The sequence below is a fragment of the Gopherus flavomarginatus genome, chromosome 13 (genome assembly GCF_025201925.1).
Source record: "Gopherus flavomarginatus isolate rGopFla2 chromosome 13, rGopFla2.mat.asm, whole genome shotgun sequence".
Taxonomy (NCBI): Eukaryota; Metazoa; Chordata; order Testudines; family Testudinidae; genus Gopherus; species Gopherus flavomarginatus.
The window spans coordinates 24,073,842-24,097,311 of NC_066629.1; the positions used below are offsets into that span (position 1 = coordinate 24,073,842).

Here is a 23,470-nt window from a genome sequence, read left to right on the forward strand (position 1 = left end):
GCCTTTGACTATGTCTGTTACCACCCCACAAAGGACACAGGTTATGCCACTGCATAGATCTACAAAAAGATAAGATGGGTGAGGTAATATCTTTTATTGAACCAGCTTCTGTCTGTGAGAGAGACAAGCTTTGGAGCTTACACAGAGCTCTTCTTCAGGTCTGGGAAGAGTGTGACAGCTAAATATAAGGTGGAACAGGATGTTTAGCATAAAGAATTAACACATATTTCAACGGACCATTCAACTGGTAACACCTCTTCAGTCACAGGAAGAAAAACAAAAAGGGGTGGGGCCAGTGGTTTATAGATCATTGTACTAAATCACAAAGCCGGTGTCTCTGCTAAATCCAGGATTTTTAGGCCTGGTCTGCACTAGGCGATTAGGTGGATTTAACTACATCACTCAGGAGTGCGAAAAATCCACGCCATGGAGTGGGGCAGTTACACTGAACTAATCCCGGATGCAGAGAGCACTAGGTGGATGGGAGAATTCTCCCCTCAATCTAGCCTTCACCTCTCAGGGAGGTGGAGTACCTGTGCTGACGGGAGAAGCCTTCCTGTTGGCGTAGGTCTTCACTGAAGCACCATAGCAGTGATGCTGCTGCATCATTTTAAGTGTAGACAAGCCCTTAGCGTCTAGCAAAGTTATGAATTTAAGCTCCCAGGCACGTGCAGGTTTCCTTGGAGGATGACTGAGGCCATGTCTACATCTAAAATTTTGCAGCGCTGGTTGTTACAGCTGTATTAGTACAGCTGTATAGGGCCAGTGCTGCAGAGTGGCCACACTTACAGCAACCAGCGCTGCAAGTGGTGTTAGATGTGGCCACACTGCAGCGCTGTTGGGCGGCTTCAAGGGGTTTCGGGGAATGCGAGAGCAAACCGGGAAAGGAGACCAGCTTCGCCGCGGTTTGCTCTCGCGTTCCGCGAACCACCCTGCAAACCGCAGGGAAGGAGACCTGCTTGCTCGGGTTCGGGGAACGCGAGAGCAAACCGGGAAAGGAGACCAGCTTCGCCGCGGTTTGCTCTCGCGTTCCGCGAACCACCCTGCAAACCGCAGGGAAGGAGACCTGCTTGTTCGGGGAACGCGAGAGCAAACCGCGGCGAAGCTGGTCTCCTTCCCCGGTTTGCTCTCGCGTTCCCGGAACCACCCTGCAAACCGCAGGGAAGGAGACCTGCTTGCTCGGGGTTCGGGGAACGCGAGAGCAAGCCGGGGAAGGAGACCAGCTTGATTACCAGAGGCTTCCTCAGGTATGCTGGGATACCTGCTTATTCCACGGAGGTCAAGAAAAGCGCTGGTAAGTGTCTATACTTGATTACCAGCGCTGGATCACCAGCGCTGGATCCTCTACACCCGAGACAAAACGGGAGTACGGCCAGCGCTGCAAACAGGGAGTTGCAGCGCTGGTGGTGCCCTGCAGATGTGTACACCTCCTAAGTTGCAGCGCTGTAACTCCCTCACCAGCGCTGCAACTTTCTGATGTAGACAAGCCCTGAGAGGTCAGATATGGAGCGATTGTTCTGTGAAAAGTGTTTGCCCGCAGGTGACAGGGTGTTTTTGTATTTTATCATTTTAATTTGTGAGTTCATTTGAGAGCATGGTGATTGTCTGGTTTCACCCACACAGTTGTTACTGGGGCATCTAGTGCACCAGATAAGATACACCACATGTTGTGACAGACATGTGTAGGACCTGTGGATGTTGAAAGGTGAGTTGTGGGGAGTATCGATCAGCATAGCAGTTGAGATATGTATACAAGTTTTGCATCTATTGTTATGGCAGGGTCTGGTGCCGCTTGGATTTGGTGGGTCCTGTCTGTTGACAGTTTGAATCTGATGATGAGCTCGGAGAAGCTGGGGGTTGTTTGAAGGCCAGAGAGGGAGTTCAGAAAATATTTCTTTCAGGATGTGGTCCCCATCGAGTTTGGGTTGTAATTGTTTAATGATACCCTGTAGGAGTTCCATTGTGGAGTGGTAGGGGACAACGAGGGGTGTGTGGTCCGAGAGGGTTTTATTTCTGTATTGAAGCAGGTTTCCTTGGGGTATTTGGGTGGCTTGTTCCATGATGATCTACTTCCCTGGTGGAATGTCTTTGTTTGAGGAAGGCAGTTTTAAAGGGTCTTACGGTGCATTGCTATGCGACATTTCCTTGATCACATGAAAATTAGCCTAAACGGCAGCAAGAGTGAGCAGAAGATAAGACCAGGACGAGATTACGGGTAATTCACAAGTACAGTTTCAAAATAAGGTGAGACGGGGCAATCGTTTTATAGTCAGACACAGAAATACGTGTACCACAAAGGAATAATAAATCAAAATGAATTAGAAAGGTTTAATGAGGCTTATCTAATATTTAACCTTGACCTCAGTTTAACACTGGTGGAGGGAGGGGGGACGCTTTTATGCTCATCAGCTATGCTAAACCTTGTATTCATAGCCATGAAAAATACCTAGACTGCTTCCTTTTAAGCTGTAACAGCTTAAACAGAGCTGTGTGCTATGCCGCTGCCTGAGCTGTCTTTGCGTAGCTTTCCTGCTGGGCCTCCATCAGCTGCAAAGGAGCAGGGGAGAAGGGAATGTTCTCCTCCATTGTTCAATTTTGGCAGAGAGAAAGCTCCCATTGTCAGAGCTCCCTTGTGTATTTTGCTCCTAGTACAGCTGCCACATTAGGGTGTAACTGGCTGCAAATTCCTGCCAGCACCATGCGGAGGGAGAGCATTCTGCACCCATTGGCCTTATCAGATGAATTGAGCTTTTCCTCCAGTTTTGTTTCCTTTGAAGTTGCACCTCAGCCAGCGCCTTTCACTATGGACTGTGGCTAGAAAAGGGGTTTGCAATGCAGCTGCAGTTCTTGCCAGTCTGATGGGGTAGGGTAATGGATTGTTCTCATTCGCTGCCACGGAGGTCACTGTGACATAGCTGGGCAGGATCAGAACAGCCATTAAGCCTTTGATTCACAAAGCCTTTCTGTTTCTCAGAACCCTGCAGAGAGGAATGCAGAGCATGGGATACCCTTTTCAGAGCGCTAATGAAGTTGTTGATTGCTCCCACAAATACTTTAAAGGAGATTGGAAATGCCCTGGGCCCCTAGAGATCTACATATGACAAAGCAGGGGTTCCCGTAACCTTGCCATTAAATGAGATCCAGGAAGGGCATATGTAACCTTTTACCTTCAGGTCACCTGTGTGTGTGTGTTTTCTGTGTGCTGTTTTTTGAGTATTGGCTACTGTGCAATGATTCCTGCTCTGGCAACTGATGTTAATACAGCATAGCCCACGGTGAAATATTTTCAGGATATGTTCCACTCTCTGGGCCAAGACTGCTTCATCATGCGGGATGTAGCTCCAATTGATTACAAAGCACAATTGATTAAATCAAATGGAGGCATCAAAGCAACACTCTTGCCTGTTGAAGCTGTTCCACTTTAGTTAAAAGCACTGGGGTAGGGTGAGGTGAAACACGAGGATCCCTCTCTAAGCCAGTGGTTGGGCTTCTCCTGGGGGCCGTGAGAGCTGCTGGTTCAAATCAGCCTTTCTGCCACCCCCCTGAAAGGGGTGTGCGGGAAGAGCGACCTGCTACAGCAGCCCAGGTGTGTGTCTTGGTTACACAGCTAGAGTGATGGAGGCTGTGCCCCTTTCATTAAAGAGCAACTGGGAAAAGCCTTTACTATCAATCCCTCTGTGGTGCAGTGGTTTGGGTCTTTGCCCAGTATGTGGATGATGCAGGTTCAACTCCTTCCTCAGCTTGCTGAGAAAGGACTTGAAGAGCCCTCTCCTGCCTCCAAAGTGAACATGCAGCTGCTGAGTTGAGAGGGGGTCTCTTTGGGGCCTAGCAGCAGCATCCAATTTTTCTGCTGCAGTTGTTCCACTTTCCTTACATATTCATTGGGTCAGAAGCTCAACAAATAGCCCTGGGTGGTGGTCTAGTGGTTGGAGTATGTGTCTAGCCTGGGGGAGGCTAAAGTTCAAACCCCCTTTATGCTGCCTGAGACGGGATTCGAATCTTGATCTCTTACCTGGCAAGTGAATGGCCTATAAGTGCTGGGCTAGGCAGTATTTTGCTCCGTGGGCTCCCTTGCTCTTGTCTGGTGAAGGTGCTGCACTTTCATTACCCAAGGGGAGTTCAAAATTCCTCTCGGCCTGTGTTAAAACGGACTTTGGATGGCTGTCAGCTGTAATCTTGCTGCACGTCCCCTGTGGGGCTTCATCTTTCTTGCTGGTGGAAGTTGTTCCACTTTAATTAAATGCTGTTTAGGTCAACACTGCTTTCAGGTCTCCTCGGTAGCCCAGTGGTTAGGCTATGGGTTTAACCTCGGGGAGCCAGGGGTTCAAATCTACCTGTTCCTGTGCTCTCCACTTTCCAGGGGAGGGATGGGCTTGCTCTTGCTCTCCTCTTGCCTGTTGAAGCTGTTCCACTTTAGTTAAATGTGCTCCAGGCCAACCTCCCAGCAACTCTCACTCTCTAGTCCAGTGGTTAGGATACTCACCCGGGTTGTAGGAGATCCTGGTTCAAATCCCCCAGCTGCCTGTTCAGCAGGGATTTGCACAGGGATTTCCTGCCTCCTAGGTGACTGTCCTTTGCGGTGGGCCATCCTTGTCTGAACCCCCTCTCTTGCTCAAGAGGCCATTGTCTTCTTGGGACGGAGAGGGGATTTGGACAGGGATCGCTCACCAGTGACTCTCCCCAGGAGGCGGCAGCCCCCAGTTCACACCCCTCAAAAGAGCAGGGGAGTGCCCTGGGGTCTGCCACAACCTGGGTGTGTATCCTGATCATGGTGGACGAGAGAGAGGGGGTTTTACTGCTCAGCAGCAAAGCCCCTTTAATTAAAAGAGCAAGAGGCCCTGTGACAGGCCTCTTGCTCAGCTAGGAGGAGTCTTCTCTCACCCACCAGAGGCCCTCCTGTCCCACAGAGCAGGGAGTTGAACCAGGGTCACCCACAATCTAAGCAAGCACCCTAACCCCTGCACCACAGAGGGACTTGAGAGCTTTTCTTGCTCCGGTTAATATATAGTTAAAGTGGGACGCTTGAGCGGTAAGAGATCAAGGTGCCCCTCCCATCTCAGAGAAGAAATTGGATTTGAACCAACTTCTCTTTGCTTCTTGGGTAAGTACCCAAAGCACAAGACTGCAGTGGGAATCACGCAAAGCAGCTGGGCCAATTTTCATGTCCTATTTACTGAATGTGGCCTACCTGCAACAGAAAGGACTGAGGGAGACTCCACAGCCCACTACCTCCTAGCCAGGCACTTAGGCCATTCGGTTAAGAGGTAGGCAATCACCCTTCAAATCTCATCTCAGCCAGCATAAAGGGGATTTGAACCCCCACTGGCCCCCTTCTAAAGAAAGGGATACAAACCACTGGACCACACAAGGAGTCAGGGTGCAGATTTGGCTCAGTGGCTGTTTAATTACCTAATGACATTGGCTCCCCTTCAATAGGAAACACTGAGGGAGCCAGCCCATTGGAATATCTCCTAGTCCAGCACTTAGAGCTTTTACTTGCCAGGTAAGAGATCAAGGTTCAAATCCCGTCTCAGGCAGCATAAAGGGGACTTGAAACCCCAACCTCCCACAGACTGGGTACAACCCCAACCACTAGACCACACAGGGCTGTTTGGTGTCTTTTTGGCCCAATGAATATGTAATGAAAGTGCAGCAGCTTCAACAGACAAGAGGAAAGGAGCCCCAGGGGCAGAATACTGCCTAGCCCAGCACTTAGGCCCTTTACTTGCCAGGTAAGAGATGAAGGTTCAAATCCTGTCTCAGGCAGCATAAAGAGGATTCAAACCCCAGCATTCTACAGACTAGCCACAACCCCCAACCACTACACCACACAAGCTTGCTTGGGAGAGTTGTGACCCAGTGAATATGTAATGAAAACGGAACAACTGCAGCAGAAAAATCAGAGGCACCACTACCACCAGGCTGCAGTGAGAATCCCTTTTAATCCAGCAGCTGCATGTTCACTTTGGAGGCAGGAGACAGCTGTTCAGGTCCTTTCTCAAGAAGCTGAGGAAGGAGTTGAACCTGCATCATCCACATGCTGGGCACAGACCCAAGCCACTAGACTAGAGAGGGATTCATGAGGGCCCTTTCCCAACTGCTCTTTAATGGAAGTGGCCCAGCCTCAAGCTGCTACAAAGAGCAACCCAGCTCCGACTATCCCTTACTGGGGCTCACACTTGCAACAATGCAGAGCCCTACTGAAATCCCGCCTCATTGGGCAGGGAGAAGGAAATTGAACCAGTGTCTACCCCTCCCCGGTATGAAATGATTCTTGCCAGCCACAGCCAGGAACCCCTCAGGTGACTAAACCGTTTCTTTTGAGCTTGTTCAGTACCTGCGAATGCCCCACAAAAGAGCTGAGGAGAGAGAGGGAAGGAGACTGAGGCCTAGCATGTAACTTTCAGCCTAGCAGTTAGGGTCCTTGCCTTTGATTGTGGGAGGGGGCCCTGGTCTCACTTCAGCATGGATGAGCCATGCCGAAGCGGGGAGGTGACAGAGCTCTATAAAAGGTGTGACGTGACAGGACGTGTTAGTTACCCCTGCACGTAGCACACGAGTCGGGGTGACCCAAGGACACGAATACCAAACATTAAACCTAACCAAAGGCCGCATGTCTTCCCACAATGCACAGTCAGCCTGTGGAGCTCGTTGCCAGTTGATGTGGTGAAGGCCAAACTGTAAGTGGAGGGTCGAAAAGAATGAGTGAGATTGTGGAGAATAGTTCCACCAAAGCTATTAGCCAAGAGCGTCAGGGACGCAGGCCAGTGCTCCAGGTGTCCTGAGACCTCAGGGCTGGCAGGGGGGTGGGCGTAGCTCGCTGGTTAATTGCCCTCTTCTGGTCACTGCCGTTGAAGCAGCTGCCATTGTGGGAAGAGCTGCAACTAGGCTGGAAGGCTCATTGGCTTGGCCCCAGCCTGGCCGTTCTTATGGGCTTAATTTCCCCCTGGCCTGCTGGGAAGGGATTTGAAGAGGCCTCACCTACTGCCCCAGGGAGTGCTCCAATCACTGGGTCCTGGGCTGCTCAGTGGTGCCTGTTGAAGCTGCTCCACTTTATTTAAATAGCACCGGGGTGAGGTGAGGTGAAACGCGAGGCTCCCTCTCTAATCCAGTGGTTGGGCTTCTCCTGGGGGCCATGAGAGCTGCTGGTTCAAATCAGCCTTTCTGCCACCCCCCCTGAAAGGGGTGTGCGGGAAGAGCGACCTGCTGCAGCAGCCCATGTCTGTGTCCTGGTTATATAGCTAGAGCAATGGAGGCTGTGCCCCTTTCATTAAGGAGCAACTGGGAAAGGAACTTACTGTTAATCCCTCTCTCATCCAGTGGTTTGGGTCTTTACCCAGCCTGTGGATGATGCAGGTTCAACTCCTTCCTCTGCTTGCTGAGAAGGGACTTGAAGAGCCCTCTCCTACCTCCAAAGTGAACATGCAGCTGCTGAGTTGAGAGGGGGTCTCTTTGGGGCCTAGCAGCAGCATCCAATTTTTCTGCTGCAGTTGTTCCACTTTCATTACATATTCATTGGGTCAGAAGTTTAACAAATAGCCCTCGGTGGTGGTCTAGTGGTTGGGGTGTGTTCCTAGCTTGTGGGAGGCTAAAGTTCCAACCCCCTTTATGCTGCCTGAGACGGGATTCAAAGCTTGATCTGTTACCTGGCAAGTGAATGGCCGAAGTGCTGGGCTAGGCAGTATTTTGCTCCGTGGGCTCCCTTGCTCTTGTCTGGTGAAGGTGCTGCACTTTCATTACCCAAGGGGTGTTCAAAATTCCCCTCGGCCTGTGTTAAAACGGACTTTGGATGGCTGTCAGCTGTAATCTTGCTGCACGTCCCCTGTGGGGCTTCATCTTTCTTGCTGATGGAAGTTGTTCCACTTTAATTGAATGCTGTTTAGGTCAACATTATTTTCAGGTTTCCTTGGTAGCCCAGTGGATTGGCTTTAGGCTTAGTCTGTAGAAGATAGAGGTTCAAGTCTGCCCCAGTCCCTGTCTGTGCTGTGCCCTCCCCTTTCAGGGATAGGGATGGGCTTGGTGTTGCCTGTTGAAGCTCTTCCACTTGAGTTAAATGTGCTGTGGGCAAGGCTCACAGCAACCCTTGCTCTCTAGTCCACTGGTTAGGATACTTGCCCAGGTTGTATGAGATTTTGGTTCAAATCCCCCAGCTGCTTGTTCAGCAGGGATTTGCATAGGGATTTACCTGTCTCCTAGGTGACTGCCCTTTATGTTGGGCCATTCTTGTACGAACCCACTCTCTTTCTCAAGAGGCCATTGTCTTCTTGGGACGGAGAGGGGATTTGGACAGGGATCGCTCACCAGTGACTCTCCCCAGGAGGTGGCAGCCCCCAGTTCACGCCCCTCAAAAGAGCAGGGGAGTGCCCTGGGGTCTGCCAAAACCTGGGCGTGTATCCTGATCATGGTGGACGAGAGAGAGAGGAGGTTTTACTGCTCAGCAGCAAAGCCCCTTTAATTAAAAGAGCAAGAAACCCAGTGACAGGCCTCTTCTCAGCCACCAGAGGTCCTCCTGTTCCACACAATGGGGAGTTGAACCAGGGTCACCCAAAATCCAAGCAAGCACCCTAACCCCTGCACCACAGAGGGAGTTGAGAGGTTACTTTACTCCGGTTAATATATAGTTAAAGTGGAACGCTTGCGCCGTAAGTGATTGAGACACCTATCCCTTCTCAACCAACACAGAGGAGAGTCAAACCAGGGTTGCCCACAATCCAAGTGAGTGCCCTAACTTCTGTACCATAGAGGGATTTAGGACTGTCTTTTGCCCTAGTTAATATATAGTGAAAGTGGAAGACTTGTGCGGTGAGAGATCAAGGTGCCAATCTCTAACCAACAGGCTAACAGGGGAGTCAAACGAGCATTACACCACATCCAAAGCAAGTACTCAAACCACGTGGTTACAGAGGGAGTCACAGGCACCTACTTCCAGTTAAACAGTATGTGAGATAGAAATACTGCACCACTGCCAGCATCTACCTGCATCTTGAGGATGACTAACAGCTATGTGTCTAATGTAGTGGCAATGACCTTTTTCTAGCTGATGGGTTATCCTTTAATGCCCAAAATGGGTCTAGGCTGGTAGACTACTCTTTCCTCAGGGCTATTTCAATGGTCATGAGACAGAGTCCCGGTGTTCTTGCCCCTGGAAAAGGAAAAGTATCAGCAACTGCAGATCCAGGACAAATGCTATATCTAATTCTGCAGTGGTATGTCCGAGTCACATAAATAAGGGCAATAAATACAAGTAGCCTTTGGAACGGATTGATTAGCACTCATAGTAAACTTTCACCTTGCAAAAGGTTTTTTTTTCCCCAAATGACTTTTACAAATCCCTTCCATTTTCTCCTGTGTTGCTTATTAAGAAATATCAGCTGGAAAGTCAAGTTTGGAGCCAGGAACATCAGGGTTGTTATGATGATTGGTGTAACACAAATGTTTCATTTGCAAAATAATCACAAGACATTTCAATAGCTAGTAAAGTTCATGAATCACAAGCAACTAATCTGATGGGAAACCCTTTAATGCAGCTTTATGACTTATATTAAGGACTTTGCAACAATCATTTCTATTAATTGTTAAATGTTCTTTTGACTGAAAGTTTGCAATATCAGAGTCATGCTTACCAATTACACAACCCACGGGGGTTTAGGCTTCAGGATGCATCTTAATATCCTCAGATCCTTCTATTCGCCCTTAAAGACAATCAAGTTTTTGTCAGATTCACAGATCTTTGACTTTGTACAGACATCCCTCTGGAAGGCGTTTCTGGAGGCTGTCCCAGATATACGCAGCTAGGTTCTTTGTTGTGCTGTGGAGGAAAGAGAGGCTTGATGGTGAGAAGAGGAGCACGTCAAGGGAAGAAGTGTGCTGTCTAAGGCTGGAGAACTGCACTGTTTCAGGTAAAACTAGGTGTTGCCAGAAATATCTGAGCTTGCAGAAGATTCCACATGTCCAGTGCTTTGCAGCCTGGTGTACAGTGTCTGCAAATGGCACTCTCTCCAACCAGTGCTCTGCCTGTGCTTCATAGCCCCTACCCCAGCACCTCTGGAGGGAGTGCACTGTGCTGTCCTTGCGTTACTGAATAGCCACCTACTATAACCAACCCTTCCTAGACAACAAACTAAACCAGTATGTTAAGTACCCGATAATAGGCACTAGGTATTTGGATGTGTTTGTAGTTTGTCTTACACTTTGATGGGGGATTGTAATCAAAGTCTCTCTGTCCCAGTCTCACTGTACACCTGGCTCATCACCATCTCCTTGTGCATTTCCATAGTGCTTTGCAAACATCTATGAAAATGAGGGGCTTGGTTCCTCCTCTTGCTGGCAGGGCCACCCAGGAGATTCAGGGGGCCTGGGGAAAGCAATTTCGGGGGTCCCTTCCATAAAAAAAAAGTTGCAATACTATATTCTCATGGGGGCCCCTGCGGGGCCTGGGGCAAATTGCCCCACTTGTCCCCCCCTCTGGGCGGCCCTGCTTGCTGGCAACGTGTGACTCCAGCAATTTCAATAGACTTTATTTGCTCATTTCCCTGGGTGTAAATCAGGAGTGTCAGCTCAAGGTCTCTTCCCCAAGGACTTTTCTCCAAATGTGGCGATGACTAATCGAGGCACAAGGGACTGATCCCACAACTCAGAAAATCCCAACAATTTGCTGATCATTGAAATTCCTGTTGAACCATTCATTTCACAAAGATACCCTATCTCTGTTATATATAGGTCTACCCTCCCACTAACCCACACACCAATAGACTATATACAATCAACTCCCTGATCTAATCTGATCAGTGGATTAGATGTTAAGGGTTGCTATAAAGAAAACAATTCTTTTGTTCTTTTGATCAATTGCTCTCAAGGTCCACTGAAAGTAGGACAAGAAATAATGAGGTTAAATTTACAGCAACGGAGATTTCTAACTCTAGTTAAGCTCTGGAACTGGCTTCCGAGGGAGACTGTGGAATCCCCATCATTGGAAGTTTTTAAGAAGAGGTCAGACAAGCACCCGTCAGGGATGATCTAGGTTTACTTGGTCCAGCCTCAGTGCAGGGGGCTGGACTTGATGACCTCCTGAGGTCCCTACCACCCCTACATTTCTATGAATCTGTGGTTTTTCTAACACTCAAGGCTATGCACTTAAACATGAGATCTGAAAATTCAGCTGTGTTTTTCCTGCCTGTTACATGGAGTCACAAATGAGCCAAGTAGTTTGTTGAATACAAAACCACACCCTATGGGCTTCGCCTCTTAGAGTGTAGAAATGTTCCAATAAAGAGACTTATTCTGCTGTTTTGGCCTGTCTGTAAAGATTCAGTAAATCCTCGTAGATTTACTGACCCAGAGACTGTGACATGTTTTTGCAGTGCCAACCCCATTGCGGCCCTGATCCTTGATCTGGCCCCTTGGCACTGCCAACAATAAATTGTGCATTCAGGTTCAAGAATTCTGAACAGCTGACAGAGCACAGAAGATCCTTAGGAAGCAGGTTAGAAATTCCAGAGAGAGAGAGAGATTGGCCAGTTTCCATGGACATTGGATAGAATTGGATGTCCATGGAAGTGTGGTAAGAATTTGCACCAAAAGAACATCCTCCCAAGTGGGGCCTTTTACATTAGGCTGACAGGACAGGACAGGACAGGACAGGACAGGACAGAGAGATGCAGTTGCAGATGATGGCTTCTGAGAGAAAGATCTGTCTTAAATAGAATGGAGCCACTTGTCCCTAAAATTCCCAAGCACTGAACTTAGTTCTGCCACAAAACCCCGCTACTCACCTTACAACATCAGCAAAATGGAGCACATCCTGATCCAGGTTCTTGTGGTCAAGTGGCTCCAGGATGGTCTCCTGGAGCAGAGAGGAAGGACATTAGTGGGTACATCTGTGTAGCTCATTCCTGGTGCCGGGGACTCAGAGCTGACTGCCCAGGGAAGGCCCTATGACACCTTTAGAGGAATCCCAGACACTTTAATGTGGGGATCTTTAATGATGCTGAGCCGTTGGCTCAGTCTTTTCCTGTGAGGCCCTAGAGATTTGATGTTGGCGGGAAGATACCAGGGTGAAACTGCTAACGGGAGACTGCAGCATGTTATGCAGCTGGTGAGGGGAAGTCATATAGCTCCTCTCCACATCATGAGCTAGCCAGGGGACTGGTAGTGAGAATATTTCCCACCAGCAGGACATGGGGCTTCACATAATTCAGCCCCTAACTGACCTCGGGTCTTCATACAAAGCACAAATGTCACAGGCTTTGCAATCTATCCATAGCTTTCATGCTCTGCTCTGGAAAGTTCAGAGCACACAGCGATTCAGCCTGCTCCCCACATTGCAGTGATGTTATCTCTGATCCTAGAGGAGGCTTCCTGAATTTCAGAGCACTAGGAAATGTCACAGAGGGAACTGAAATCACAGGCACTGCACAGCACACTCCTCTCCCTTCTGGCCCTCCAAACATAGTGCTGCTACCTGTGAAATCCCGCCAATGATCAGAGAGGATTGTAAGCAGCATGAAAGGAACTATCCATAACATTATTACCTTCATGTATTCCTGACATGTGAGAATGTTCATAAACATGCCACTGGTGGGGTTTATCTACAGGACAAATAGAGAGCGGAACCTCAATCCAATGCTGTAAAATGCTCTGTGGTGACGATTAAAACGCAGAAACATGGCAACTGCAGTTTACACTGGAACATGGAGCAAAAAGCAAGTTCATATGTGCAATATAGACCTAGTGCCTTGCCTGTCTGGTCGCACTCAGACCTGATATGCAAATAAATAAGGAGTTTAATGTTATGCTCTATAATTCTACTCTAATTAGCTCCTTATCCTGGGCCCATCACGGTGATATTTCTTATGCTACATAGCAATTAGCCTACCCACAACAGGAGCTGTTTTCAGTTGCATGGTAATGAAATCTTTTCTCACTCAGGTATAGGGTGACCAGACAGCAAATGTGAAAAATCGGGATGGGGGGTGGGTAACAGGTACTTATATAAGAAAAAGTTCCAACTATCGGGACTGTTCCTATAAAATCAGGACATCTGTTCACCTCACTGAGCAGCTCAAGGGAAACACATTTGTGAGTTTGCCACTGGGTAGTTCAGCTTAGTCAGTGACATTGTGTATTGCATTGGGAAGTTCTTGTCTGGTGCAAAGTGATATATTTGCATAACACAGGGACAGGAAAAGAAGTTGAAAGCCAATATAAACCAAACTGTGGTTCACATTGTTACTTGGAAGGCTAACAGGAGTTGTCCAACAGGGAGAAAGGTGATGAGTTTTACTGTGGCTTGATGCAGGCCATGTTGTAGTGAGCTGGGTAAACACTTCATTACTGTTAGCAAGGGAATAGGGCTTCAGGGAGCATGAGAGAGGCAATCCTTGCTGGGCTGTGCCCCAGGAGTAAGGCCTTGTCTGCACTTGGGGTTCAGCAGTCAGTGGCCCACCAACATTGGGTTCAATCTCCAAGAGCAGACAAAAGCACTGGCTTTGCTATTCTCTCCTTGAAATCAAGGAAAACTCCACTGGTGTAAATTGCTGTTTTCCTTGTCTACCCTCAGAGCCTGGGCCTGCTGGCTCAGGGACAATCCCAAGCTTAGGCCATGTCTACATCTAAAATTTTGCAGCGCTGGTTGTTACAGCTGTATTAGTACAGCTTTATAGGGCCAGCACTGCAGAGTGGCCACACTTACAGCAACCAGCGCTGCAAGTGGTGTTAGATGTGGCCACACTGCAGCGCTGTTGGGCGGCTTCAAGGGGGGTTCGGGGAACGCGAGAGCAAACTGGGAAAGGAGACCAGCTTCGCCGCGGTTTGCTCTCGCGTTCCCCAAACCACCCTGCAAACCGCAGGGAAGGAGACCTGCTTGTTCGGGGAACGCGAGAGCAAACCGCGGCGAAGCTGGTCTCCTTTCCCGGTTTGCTCTCTCGTTCCCCGAACCCCCGAGCAAGCAGGTCTCCTTCCCTGCGGTTTGCAGGGTGGTTCGGGGAACGCGAGAGCAAACCGGGAAAGGAGACCAGCTTCGCCGCAGTTTGCTCTCGCGTTCCCCGAACCACCCTGCAAACCGCAGGGAAGGAGACCTGCTTGCTCGGGGGTTCGGGGAACGAGAGAGCAAACCGGGAAAGGAGACCAGCTTCGCCGCGGTTTGCTCTCGCGTTCCCCGAACCACCCTGCAAACCGCAGGGAAGGAGACCTGCTTGCTCGGGGGTTCGGGGAAGGAGACCAGCTTCGCCGCGGTTTGCTCTCGCGTTCCCGGAACCACCCAGCAAACCTCAGGGAAGGAGACCTGCTTGCTCGGGGTTCGGGGAACGCGAGAGCAAGCCGGGGAAGGAGACCAGCTTGATTACCAGAGGCTTCCTCAGGTATGCTGGGATACCTGCTTATTCCACGGAGGTCAAGAAAAGCGCTGGTAAGTGTCTATACTTGATTACCAGCGCTGGATCACCAGCGCTGGATCCTCTACACCCGAGACAAAACGGGAGTACGGCCAGCGCTGCAAACAGGGAGTTGCAGCGCTGGTGGTGCCCTGCAGATGTGTACACCTCCTAAGTTGCAGCACTGTAACTCCCTCACCAGCGCTGCAACTTTCTGATGTAGACAAGCCCTTAGACAAGGCCTGAGTTAGCTAGAATTCCAATGAAGCTAAACACAGCCTGGATAAATGGGAAATGAGCAGAAGCACCTACCTCCTCACGCACGACCACGGTCACTGCAAAGCAAACAGATGGCAATAGTTGTGAATAGACCCCCTCTGCTTTTGCCTCTGCCACACACAGGTTTTGGGGAAAGTAGGAGTTGGGGGGAAGAGGGGAAAAGAAGGGGAATATTGCTGCAGTAGGGATCTTTAAATGATAGTCTGCATTTTGGAGACTGCTGGGCGTGGCAGCCTTGCTGATGAGACACATCTTTGACTGCATGTCCAATACTTCCCTTACCAGCAGTACTTGGGGGCTTCCTGGGGACAGGAAGGCAATGGAAGAAAGCATGTTTTGTCTCTCCTGATGCCCCATAAAAGAGGCACAGATAGTGCCACGGAGAGACGAAGCAGCAATTCTAACCCTAAATCATTGCTGCTCTTTGGAAAGAGGTGGCCTCCTCTGCTAAAAGGCCTGATTTACAGAAACCCCGAGTAGTTACAACTCCAGGTGAAGTTAGGGTGGGAATTGCAGAGCTCCTGCCTCCCTGAAAATCAGGCCCTGAACCTGGAGGGTTAGGTCCACAATAATACCTTGAAATTATTACCCATCCATTTTATGTTAGCAACTGAAAGGGGAGAGGAGTGGCTGCTGTTTCAAGGATCAGATGCAGAGCATTCATTCCCTGGATAGGATTTTTAAATAATAGTACTAAGCCCTTCTGTAGCATTTTTCATTCATACAACTCCAAGCATGTAACAAAGGAAGATAAGAAGAACTGTTATATCCTGACTCCCAGTCTGGTGCCCTATTTGCTCAACCACACCACCCCTTTGCTCACAATTTTCCGTGGAGAGAAAACTCTCCAGTTTTGGATTCTTTGCTTTGAATGTGAGACAGAAGCTGTTAGCTTGGAGGGGGAACAGGAAAGCATGTTTTTAGCCACTGACCCCAATTTCCCTTTCACTGATCCTTCCCTAGACCAGGGGAACATGTAGGGCTGCCCCTCATCTTTATAGTTGTGTCAGTGACTGTGGTTGCATTTCCTAAAGAGTTCCTTGTTTTCATCATCACTTCATGATTTGCTGGGGGGGAAAAAAGCCAGCTGTGGGAAGCCAATGGCAAGACAACTTCCATCAAACACTCTGTGCCCTGCCCCATGTCACCTTCAGCCCCTGGGCTGTCACCCTTCTGAGGGATCAGAGCAGAACCTTACAGAACCATTTTTCAGGTCCTTGATGGCAGCGGTGTCTGTATTTGCCATTGGATAGCAAAAAAACTGATGAGAGAGGAAAGAGAAACTCCATCTCACTTATATACCTAAAAATGGAAGGAGAAGCCAGGAAAACCTGCATGGAAGATGCTGTCCCACTTTCCCATCTTCTCCTGCCCGGAGCTTCTCTACTTTCCTAATGTTCTTGTTCTCTGCTACTCAGCTTAATCCTGCCCTGCAGCTTTACACGTGGTCCCCTGCTTTCCCAGCTCCCAGCTGTGCTCTGCTCCCTGGCTCAAACCTGCCCTGCTTTTATCTTCCTGCTGATCACAGGAACATAGAAATTGCCAGACTAGATAGAGCACCCGTCTAAGCCAGTCAATATCTGGTCACGCCACAGCGGCCTGCCCCAGCTGTTTCAGAGGAAGATGCAAAAAACTCTGCCCTCCCAAGTTCCACCCCCTCCCACAATCCCATCACTGAGGGAAACTTGAGGACTTAATTCCTTCCAAAATTCTAGCCCCATCATGTCTTGCGAAGCTAGTTCCACATGCTAATTGTGTACCATTGTACAATGCACTTGAGATCTCGGTCTCAGAATATAGATTCTGCCATGACCCATATTTAAATATCACATAAACTCTGTAATGGTTTGTTAAGCAGAAATTGCTACATACAATCTGGCTACACATACAAACAATCCCCTAAAGCACTGACCTGGCCTATGGAATCTCAGCCTTCTCTGGACAAAAAAAAAAAATAAAAAAAATAAAAAAAAGGTCTCAGGATTGACAAATCTCCTTTAAAGTCCAAACTGAGAGAAGGCCCACCTCTTTCACTATATATTGCCCCTTGCCTGGGCCTATCAGCAGAAAACCAGACACCTGCCCCTTCTGTGGCGTGAGCAGGGCCGGCGCTTCCATTTAGGCGACCTAGGCGGTTGCCTAGGACACTAGGATTTGGGAGGGTGGCATTTTGCCGCTTTCGGTGGCAATTCGGCGGCGGAGGGTCCTTCCACGCTCTGGGTCTTTGGCGGCAATTCTGCAGTGGGTCCTTCACTCGCTCTGGGACCCGCCGCTGAAGTGCCCCGAAGACCGGGAGCACGGAAGGACCCCCCCCTCCACCGAATTGCTGCCGCCGACCGGGAGCGCGGAAGGACCCCTGCCCAGGGCGCCAAAAACCCTGGTGCCGCTCCTAGGCGTAAGGGAGACCCTGGCGCATTTTTACTTAGAGTGCGCCAGGTTGCAGCCCCTATACTGGCTCCTCACCAATATCCTCTTACATTTCTGGCTGCACTTTTCCCCTCAACTCCTTTATGCACTCCCTATCCGTGGCCCCACAAAGTCGCGGGACCTCCTGGTCAACCTCCTCCTCGCCCTGGCTAAAATGGCCATCTACGCAACCAGGGAGAGGAGGTTGGCCAATGGGGACTCCTGTGACTGTGGGGCTTGTTTCCGGTCCTCAGTCCGTTCACGTATCCGGGCAGAGTTCCTCTGGGCGGCGTCCACTGGCTCCCTTGACACCTTCGAGGAGCAGTGGGCGCTGTCCGGGGTTCTCTGCTCGGTGTCCCCATCAGGCTCCCTTCTTATCACCCTTTGACCGCACTCCTGTCCCTGTTCTTTTATTAGTTGTCCCCTGAAATCAGTTGGGTTCTGAAGAAACAAACAAACAAAAAAAGCAGAGAAGTTACCTGCAAAAGTCATTTGTCCCCTTGCTGGTGGCTCAAGATGCTGCCCTGGTCGAATAGGAAATCATGGGTAACAAACAGGCTTGACCCATCTTTGCCAGACAACAACCGTCAAAGTGGCTGGGGGGATACAAAAATTTTCCCCCCAAAAGGCTGATTGTGCCCTATTACCTGCTCAGCCCGTGAGAGGCAAAGGAAGGCCACCTTACTAGCAGGACTGAGCTTGCCATTTCTAGTTCTGCTCTGCATCGTTGGAGCCAAGGAGCACAGTCACTGCTGAAATGGAAACTGTTCCACGCTGGACCTCAAAGCCCCAATAAACGCAGCCCCATGACATCATGTGTGTCACAGGAAAGCAACCAGGCAGATGGAACGGTTAAAGTAATTTCCCAGATGACTCTGCTCCAAGTGCATGACTACATTATCTGGGAGGTTTTTTCCAGTTAATTTGGCTTATTTCCCTTACCTTCTGGGACAATGAATGAAGACCACAAGAAGTCATCTCCCATTAGACAAGATTCATTCACAGCTGGGATGGGACCCTCAGGGAAGGCAGACAAGAGTTCATAAGGGTGATTAGTGCCAGAAAAAAGTTGATACAGTTCAGCTTGGGAGATGCATGTTGTGCTACTGCGTAACGGGGCAAGGAGAGGACAGCTGGGAAAAGGCCTGGAAGACCAAATGGTCTTGTGGTTCAGGCATCATGGAGAGCTAACTTCATCCCTCTGCTCTGCCACAGACTGACCCGGCCAGGGCAAACCAGTTAATCTCTCTGAGCTGCAGTCCCCAACTCTAAACCGGGGATAATAATTCTTCCTCTCTTTGCCTACCTTGCCTCTTTAGCTTGCAAGCTCTTCCGGGCCTTTCTCTTAGTCTGTCCTGGCACAATGGGGCCCCAATGGGTGAGAGTCTCTGGCTTGTGTTACGCAGGATATCAGACTAAATAATCAAAACAGCCCCTTCTGGCCTTAAAACCTATGAATAGGAATCTTGGTGAAGGCCGCTAGCACTATTGTAATACAGAGAATAATAAATAAGTGACGGGAAGAACCAATTGGCACTAGAGGTGGGTGAAGTGCTATTATGCAGCACCCCAGAGCATGCTAGCTACTTATTATTACTTATTTCTATTGCCAGTTATTATCTATCTCCTGTGTAGGTTGCTTCTTCCCCTCCGGGAAACATGCTTGACCCATTTTAAACTAGACTGAACAAAACCATAGTCAATACGCAATATTGTGCAATCTCCCCTGCACTTGGCAAGGGGAAATGGAGTCAACAGAGATTTTCTGTTTCTAGGTGCTATGATTCCTTGAACTGTCCTGGTCTCAGCTTTGTGCAGAAGGGTCTAATACAGAACCTGCCTGGGACCCCCGTGGGATTCAGCCCAAGGCAGCTCATAACATTTCTCCCTGCACTGTGGGTCTGCAGCTCCAGGGCTGTTTACATAGAAGAGCCCTGTAATGGTGGGGCACTCACCTCCTGAGTGCCTCCTGCTGCTGCTGTGAGGTACTGCAGTCCTTTTCCCACTCCTGGCTCCCCCTGTAGGTTGTTGGCCTCACTTGGCAGATCTTCACAGGCTCGGTCCTCGAACTGGGTCACAGCATCAAAATGAGCCCCTTCTGGTAGCAAAGAGTCCAACAAAACTGTCTGTCTGCCCTCACCCAGGTCTTCACTCAGCCCCTGCTCTGGGCTCTTTAAATTCAGCCCTTTGCTTGGGCTTCCAAGCAAGCCTTGTCCCATTATCAGGGCTTACACCACTTCACCGGTGGGGGAGCCCCACGTCCATCCCCTGATCCAGGTTCTGACTCAGGGACCCTATGAACAGCAGCCACACTCTGCTCACTTTGATTAATTGCTGCTACTTATGGATTCATAGACTCTAGGACTGGAAGGGACTTCGAGAGGTCATCGAGTCCAGTCCCCTGCCCTCATGGCAGGACCAAATACTGTCTAGACCATCCCTGATAGACATTTATCTAATCGACTCTTAAATATCTCCAGAGATGGAGATTCCACAACCTCCTTAGGCAATTTATTCCAGTGTTTAACTACCCTGACAGTTAGGAACTTTTCCCTGATGTCCAACCTTAATCTCCCTTGCTGCAGTTTAAGCCCATTGCTTCTTGTTCTATCATTAGAGGCTAAGGTGAACAAGTTTTCTCCTTCCTCCTGATGACACCCTTTTAGATACCTGAAAACTGCTATCATGTCCCCTCTCAGTCTTCTCTTTTCCAAACTAAATAAACCCAATTCCTTCAGCCTTCCTTCATAGGTCATGTTCTCAAGACCTTTAATCATTCTTGTTGCTCTTCTCTGGACCCTCTCCAATTTCTCCACATCTTTCTTGAAATGCGGTGCCCAGAACTGGACACAATATTCCAGTTGAGGCCTAACCAGCGCAGAGTAAAGCAGAAGAATGACTTCTCATGTCTTGTTTACAACACACCTGTTAATGCATCCCAGAATCACGTTTGCTTTTTTTGCAACAGTATCACACTGTTGACTCATATTTAGCTTGTGGTCTACTATGACCCCTAGATCTCTTTCTGCCATACTCCTTCCTAGACAGTCTCTTCCCATTCTGTATTTGTGAAACTGATTGTTCCTTCCTAAGTGGAGCACTTTGCATTTGTCTTTATTGAACTTCATCTGGTTTACCTCAGGCCATTTTTCCAATTTGTCCAGATCATTTTGAATTTTGACCCTGTCCTCCAAAGCAGTTGCAATCCCTCCCAGTTTGGTATCGTCCGCAAACTTAATAAGTGTACTTTCTATGCCAACATCTAAGTCGTTGATGAAGATATTGAACAGAGCTGGTCCTAAAACAGACCCCTGTGGAACCCCACCTTTCCAGCAGGATTGGGAGCCATTAATAACTACTCTCTGAGTACGGTTATCCAGCCAGTTATGCACCCACCTTATAGTAGCCCTATCTAAATTGTATTTGCCTAGTTTATCGATAAGGATATCATGTGAGACCGTATCAAATGGCTTACTAAAGTCTAGGTATACCACATCCACCGCTTCTCCCTTATCCACAAGACTCGTTATGCTATCAAAGAAAGCTATCAGATTAGTTTGACACGATTTGTTCTTTACAAATCCATGCTGGCTATTCCCTATCACCTTACCACCTTCCAAGTGTTTGCAGATGATTTCTTTAATTACTTGCTCCATTATCTTCCCTGGCACAGAAGTTAAACTAACTGGTCTGTAGTTTCCTGGGTTGTTTTTATTTCCCTTTTTATAGATGGGCACTATATTTGCCCTTTTCCAGTCTTCTGGAATCTCTCCCGTCTCCCATGACTTTCCAAAGATAATAGCTAGAGGCTCAGATACCTCCTCTATTAACTCCTTGAGTATTCTAGGATGCATTTCATCAGGCCCTGGTGACTTGCAGGCATCTAACTTTTCTAAGTGAGTTTTACTTCCCTGGACCTTTTCCCACCTGGCCCCTGTATCTTCACTCCTTGCTTCAGTTCCCAGGGCCTGCCTCCCAGCTTAAGCCAGTTCAGCCAGAACCAAACTCTGATCACCCCTCGAGCGCCTATGGCCAGAGAATAGCTCCTAGACCCACCCTTCTGGTCCCTCCAGCGAGGGACTGATCTGCCTGGGCCCTGCAGCTCCTTTTATCTGGAACAGTGGAGATCTGATTGGCTGGCTGCACTGAGGCTTCTCTAGGAAGGCCCAAAGGACCTACCTTCTCGGCTGCTTTCCTGGGGAAGGGTGTAGTAGGACCCTGGGGCCTCCGGCAGGGAGGCAGGAGCACCACCCGTCACAGTCCCCTCTGTTCAGAATCCCCTAGGATGCTGGAGAGATCCTGGAGTTGAGCAGGAGTGAACCTCGAATTCGGGCTCCAATAGGAACATGCTGGAGAATCAGCGGAGTCCAGGTACCAGGAGAAGTGGCCGCTGCAGTGAAAGGAACAAGTTAAACAAGATTCCCGATAGATAACTGGCCTCAGGGAAATACTGATTTGCCATGAGTGCTTCAGAGCGGCTGACTTAGCTGTTTAACTTGGGTGAGGCACACTAGCCACAGGGCTGATATCCTGTCCCACAGGATCCCATGTCTGAAGGCCCCACAGGACCCCATGATATCCTGTCCTCATTGAGCAGGATCCATAGAATCCCATTCCCCATAGAGCAGGTCCCACAAGATCCCATCCCCATGGAGCAGAGTTGCAGCTTGGAGCCTGTGGTTTTGCCTCAGCTGCTTCCCATTTTGAGGTGAAGTGGGGGAAGTGAGACCCACCCCCAGCATGATGGAAGACACAGCACTGGCACAGGCTGCTTTCCCTTTGCTTTTCCAAGGCAGGTTTCCCCTCTGTGTTGGCTCTGCTCACAGCAGGAGGAGAACAGAGCGTCAGTGTGTCTGAAGCACCATGAGAAGCCATCAGCCTGTCCCGGAGACTTGTCACAAGATTCAGTCAGTGTCAAAGGGCCTGTTCTCTGAACTGGGCTGAGATGTGAGGTTTCTGGTCTTGTCTTCACACCCAGCTGCCTGAAGAAGGCTCTGCAGACAAGCAGCCTCCTTTCACGGTCAACCTCTGCCAGTCAATTTAGCAGAGCTACTTTCTTTGGCAGCTGCTTGTCATGGGTTCTGGGTGGTGTGTGAATTGATTTCCTGAACCCCCCCTCGGCTGGAGGGCGGGGAGTGAGGGTGTGGCAGCTGACTGTCTGGTGTTTGCTCTGAACTCACTGTTCTGCGCACAACAGCCTGCTATTCCTCACACCAAAGGCTCCCCTTAACAACACAGTGCGACGTTAGTGTGGGACGTCTTCTCTTCTGCATCCCTGTGGGCCCCACAGCATCTAGCAGAGAGGATCTGAGAGGCCATTCCTTGTCCCCCTGTGGTAGCACATGCCACATGCAGGAGCTGCAGCTGCTCTCCGGCTGAGATGGAGCTCACAGAGCAGCCCGATAGCCACCCTGCACCTAGGCCACAGCTGCCCGGCTCTCGCCACCTGCGCTGGCCACTGCTCTTTGCAGGCACCATTTCAGTTTCTGTAATAAACACAATGCAGAAGGCCCTATGTGCTTTCTCACAGCTCTTCTGTGCATTCAGAAGCGGGCAGGCCAGGCTGCCACATGGGAGCCAGGTGGTTCCTCTATGTCACCGTTCTCCAGTTATTGCTGAAGGAAGATGAATGTTTAGCAAGGAAGGGAATAACCTGTTTACCTGCCCCAAGAACGGGCCAGTGGGTGCTTTGCAGACAGATTTCTTTGTATTTCAGGGTAGCTAGTCCATTTAATCGCACTGTTGGAAAATCACTTTGAGAAGGAACAAAGCCAGAGGGAAGACAATTGCTGTCTCTACTCAGGCCTGTTTTTCTGGTTGTGATGAGAGATTAGTGCACAAGTTGTAGTTTTTGGGGGCGGGGGGGGGGGAGGAGGGACATGGAAGATGCTTCTGCTTTATTTTCCCAGGCTGCAATGAGTCACCAGACAGGAGTATTATTATTATTTATCATTTGTATTATCATAGCACCTAGGAGCTCTGAGTCCCAGACCAGGATCCCGGTGTACCAGGGTGCTGCACAAACACAGAACGAAAAGACGGCCCCTGCTCTGGAGAGCCAACAATCTCAGTTTAAGACAAGAGACGACAAATGGACCCAGAGACCATTAGGGGAGCACAAGGATACAATGAGTCCATCCTGGCCAGCGTAATAGGCAGTGGTCTTCGCTCACCAGCCGTCTAAGTGTTGTCACGTTGTTGGTAGGCATCACAGCCAAGGGGAAAAGGTGTTAAGAAGGGATTGGAAGGAGGACACTGAAGCAGTTTTTCAGATGTCTATTGGGAGCTCCTCCCAGCTGTCAGGCGCAGCACAGGAGACGGCACAAAGGTGTTTGTTGGAAATTGTAGCAAGTGGGTGATGATGCTAGCATCACAGGCCAGTCGGAGGTGGGTGTTGACCTTCTGATAGCATGGAA

The 23,470-nt window shown here is 49.4% G+C and overlaps 1 pseudogene; it reads right to left on the reverse strand.

The window, feature by feature from the left end:
• Positions 1-9,683: 9,683 nt before the first annotated feature.
• Positions 9,684-13,450, reverse strand: LOC127033578 (6-pyruvoyl tetrahydrobiopterin synthase-like; annotated as a pseudogene).
• Between the last annotated feature and the right edge of the window lie 10,020 nt (positions 13,451-23,470).